General features: G+C 36.6%; 1 long non-coding RNA gene across 1 annotated transcript; it reads right to left on the bottom strand.

Annotated features, from left to right (window-relative positions):
* Positions 1 to 330: 330 nt before the first annotated feature.
* LOC127858853 (uncharacterized) lies at positions 331 to 2,613 on the bottom strand. Its single transcript, XR_008039130.1, has 3 exons — positions 2,496 to 2,613; positions 1,149 to 2,326; positions 331 to 494 (listed from the first exon to the last, which is right to left on the bottom strand). It is a non-coding gene; the product is annotated as an uncharacterized LOC127858853 (long non-coding RNA).
* Positions 2,614 to 5,048: the final 2,435 nt, after the last annotated feature.

The following is a 5,048-nucleotide window of genomic DNA, read 5'->3' as shown; positions in this document are numbered from 1 at the left end:
AAGACGCCAGTTATATATGTCGAGGATGCCAAGATTTAAAAAAAAACGGCGTAACGAAGTGTGTACCGCTCTAAAAAGCGAAAGGTACATGAAAACCCACCAATCAAACAAAAAAGATTACGTCGAAGTACCACGCCGAACAATCACATGTACGTGCAATATAAGTGTAATGAAAAACAGAAAAGAGAAAAGCCGTTTCGATACTAGCATAAGATTGCTGTAACCAAATACTGCCATTGTTGCGATTCGGAATACATGAAGCAATTTGGAATACCTGACACCTGCTTAGAAGATGCATATCGGTGGATGTTTTGTTAATGAAAACTTAAATATGAATTGTTTATTTAATACAATGACATTTGACACGTTTTACCATAACGATACTGATACATGTATGTAACTTTGATGTGACACATTTTGGACGACCTTCTTTTAAACCCGTTCTGAGTTGGTCACTATATTATAATCGCAAAACGCGAATTTGTAGAAATAACCTTCCCACGTTTGTGTCCCGCAGGCGATCGATGGACCCTCTAAAACCTGATAGTGTCCGCAGTTTTCTGAACAATTTTGAGGGCATCGCTAAAATGTTTTCTCAAAATCTTGTCGGTTGTCTCATGTGTTACGTTCTCTGTTTCCGGTACATACTCAGGCTTTGAGCGTTCATGTACATCAAATCGTCACGAAGGCTATTACGCTCACGCTCAAGATCATCTAACCTACTGCTAACCTGTGCGGCTGCAATATCCGCCCCTCGGGGATATGGTCGAGCTTGGAAACGCGCTCTGCAACCGTTTTGACTCTATCGTCAAGAGCCATGCTGTGGTCCATCTTATCAAGACATTGTAGTTTTTGTTCGACTACAGTGCTGCCGCCATGGTGTTAACCTTCGGTGGATCGTATGCTTCCTGGTGGTTTCCAAAAACACTAGTATTCGTTACTTCAACGTCTTCCTCGCCGTATAACACAGAGTTTGTATATCCAAGTAAGTCACTAACAGAGGAAGAAAAGTCCGAAATCTAGTTCTCACTGGACTGGCCTCTTTGTTTTTGTATCTTTTTACTGCTCGTATTTACACAGTCATGTTCACTACTGTTCCTTTCTTTTCGTTAACTATTTCTATTTCGAATTCTATTTCTAGAAATAACCTTTCCACGTGTGTGTTCCGCAGGCGATCGATGGACCCTCTAAAACCTGATAGTGTCCGCAGTTTCCTGAACAATTTTGAGGGCATCGCTCAAATGTTTTCTCAGAATCTTGTCGGTTGTCTCATGTGTTTCGTTCTCTGTTTCCGGTACACCAGTAAATTCAAGGTTATTTCTCAGGCTTTGAGCGTTCATGTACGTCAAATCGTCACGAAGACTATTACGCTCACGCTCAAGATCATCTAACCTACTTCTAACCTGTGCGGCTGCAATATCCGCCTCTCGGAGATATGGTCGAGCTTGAAAACGTGCTCTGCAACCGTTTTGACTCTATCGTCAAGAGCCATGCGGTGGTCCATCTTATCAAGACATTGTAGTTTGTGTTCGACTACAGTGCGTCGTCAACTTATGCCTTCGAGCAAACTTCAACGTCATGTTATGTTGGCTGCGCTGCCGCCATGGTGTTAACCTTCGGTGGATCGTATGCTTCCTGGTTGTTTCCAAAAACACTAGTATGCGTTACTTCAACGTCTTCCTCGCCGTATAACACAGAGTTTGTATATCCAAGTAAGTCACTAACAGAGGAAGAAAAGTCCGAAATCTGATTCTCACTGGACGGGCCTCTTTGTTTTTGTATCTTTTTACTGCTCGTATTTACACAGTCATGTTCACTACTGTTCCTTTCTTTTCGTTAACTATTTCTATTTCGACCAATCAGAATATATATCAAATATGTACTGCGTATGATCGGTCTTCCAAAACACTATAATTCTGGTATGTCAAAATAGATTATATGTATTTGAAAACACGCACACACATACATTATAAACCCTACATTTGGAGAGCATGATTATCATTAGAAAGCTAACATTATAATAAATGTAATTTGTAACTTATGTATATAAGAGTATCCCATATACTGTCTTAAGTAACACATGGGCCCTTATCGTCGTTCGTGTATTTGTCTGTTATCAATCGGAGAATTCTACACATACCAGGTGTATCGTTTCTTGACTCCATCCATAACAGATGCACTTCTTTGTCACTCGGTGCCATGGATGTCAATGTAGCGGTAAGAGCTGGAATTGTCCCCACGTCTTGACCCCGGACTCGATTATTCTCGAAGTGTTTTGTAAGTTGGTAGTTAAATGCACCGCACAAGAAATCTAAGAAAAGCGGGCCTGAAACATTTGCATAAGAACCTAATGTATGTGAAAATTTAACAATAATAATAACCTTATACATAGATCTTTGTTGTTTATCAATATCGCTTCATAATATGCACACTGTTATTTAAACGAGCATGTATGAACCTTTAAACAGATTTCGAAATGAAAGATGTCTTCGTACCGTTTCCTTTTCCCTCATAGACTGTGTCTCGCACCAGAACTGCTAACGCGATTTTTACACCGTTCTTTAAATCGTTGCTGTTTTGATAATCAATGCTGTGGAGTTTGAAAAATATTTTGCACCAGAAGAGGGGTTGTTCGATTTATTAAAAGCTTCACACAACTGCAAATTATACAATACTCTCTTACTGATTGCCTTTAGCTTGAAAACACAATGATTCTCTTTTTTAACACTGTTTTACAAGCACGAACGAATCGTGATCAAGTTTTTGCAAATAATTAAATTATTAGTTTAATCGAATTAAAAAGCTTATTTTTTAATTTGTGTAAGATCGGTCTTATTTTTATCTATTAAATCAAAAAGTATTTTAAATGATTAAATTCTATATTTTACCATTTTTATTCTTAATAATAAGTTCAAACTAATGTTAATATCAGACAGATAATTGACTGACCATTGTTATATATTTGTTAAAGTTCTCCATCGCAAACCGCGCTGCAGCCAAACGAACGATAAACTTCATACGATCTGTACCCTCATACACACGGCTTATCCACTCGTATACACACACGGGTTCGTTCCCAGGTTTTTCATAGGCCGTAAAGCCAGGAGCAATCGCACTGTAAGAAAATTATACTTCGTTGTATGTATGCTCAACAAAATTTATGTTTCATTGGCAGGAATTAAAGTATATTTCTCGAATGAATTGTGTGTTGTAGCATTACAGCTTAAATCATTAAATCAGACAAATTAATTCATGAAATTGGTTCGCGAATATGAGAAATTGTGTCTTACGTGTTAATAGCCACTGTTTCTTTTGGTTTGCAAATACGAACTGTTTTCAAACTGTCAAAATCCCAACTTACTCCATATTCGATCATGTTTAAACATTCTTTTCCACTAAACAGGCTTGGCTTAGATATTTTGTCGATAATATCCTGACATTGTTTCTGCAATGTGCATTTAAAAGGTAGTACTATATATTACACATTTTAAATAAATTATAAACAATTTATCATTTATACATTCGTTAATAATTGATGCATACATAAATTATTCTCAAAAACTGGGCAGATCATAAATGGCTTGTTAAATTATAGACTTGGTATGAAATCGTATGTTGTGTTAAATACTAGTAGTTAATTATATGTACGAGTTGTAACTCAAACTAACTGAATCCAATCCCGTCTGTGCGGTTGAACACCATTTTATTGTAAAATAATTTGTATTATGCTTAAAAAAACGCACACGTACCTGAATTGGTGTGTTTGAAAGGGTCTCAGAGTCCATGGCAGATTCTTCATATTTTTGTCGTTTTTAAGTAAAGAGATGATTATATACTGACCCGGGTCATGAGAGTCTGACCAAAGCCAGTAAACGCACAATTCTCTATCAATGGGTTCGCATGAATATAGTCCTATATTGAGACCAGGTAACATTTTTTCGCATTTACCGTCGAAACATCCATCACCGTCGTGCTGGATTATATAGCAATTTAACACTTCACCAAATAATTCCACGTGCATAGGACCTGTAACAAAGAAGTTAACACTTCAATTATTAAAAAGAATTTTTTTTTTTGAAAAGGATGATTTGTAAAATATGAGCAAAATGAAAACAGACTGAATCCAAACCCTCGCTTCTCCCTTCAACGATGATTTCACGCACAAGTTCAAAATAACAATGTTCAACATCCCTCTTCAGGTTTGTAACTTTATAATAAATTCTATGTGCGTCGAAGAATGTTTTGGCTTCTTGAACAGCATTCGTCGATTTACTGAACATGTCAACAAGCTGAGAAAGAAATAGAAAAAAATCTGATTACATAACGAACAATGCCAAGAGGTAATTTTTTTAATCTATTTCCATATCTTTAATCTGAACTCAGAATCGTTTTACGATAAGGATTACGGCTCAAACCATGTCAAAGCAATAACTTTAAAAGTAAGGTATTTGATTATGTACCTTCTTGACATTTTGTGTGTAGTTGTTTAGCGCAGATCGTGCTACAGCCTCTCGTATTATTGCCTCCATGTTTATATTTCCACACAGTAGTACACTTACAATATCATACAGGGAAGCTGTGTCGTTAAAGGGTATTTCATATGCCTGGTACCCGGGGACATCGATTTTGTAATAATTACAACAGCATGTCATCAATTTTGAGGGGCCGGTGTACCTTTTTCATAGGTGCTACACATTCTTGCTCAATATTTTTATCAAACAGTTATTTTGGGGTGGTTATTAAGCACTTCTCATGTAACTCTCCGTGCATATTAATCGAGCAAAAGTTCGACTAAAAATGTTTTCTTTGATGATGAGTTGATAGAGAAATTTTCGTACGATCGATTTCACTTTTGAGAGAGTACACCAAACGCACAAAACACTATATTTAAGTAAGTTTGCCAATGATAAAATAACACAACAATGTGATTATTGAAATAAAATGTTCTTTACATATCAATTACTGCAAATATTCAGTTTTGCATTATTGCAATTGTTTATGTGCGTTTACTAAAACAACAACAACAAACTAACCAATCTCACCTTGTA

The sequence above is a fragment of the Dreissena polymorpha genome, chromosome 14 (genome assembly GCF_020536995.1).
Source record: "Dreissena polymorpha isolate Duluth1 chromosome 14, UMN_Dpol_1.0, whole genome shotgun sequence".
NCBI classification, from domain to species: Eukaryota; Metazoa; Mollusca; class Bivalvia; order Myida; family Dreissenidae; genus Dreissena; species Dreissena polymorpha.
This window is presented reverse-complemented; position numbering and strand designations above follow the sequence as displayed.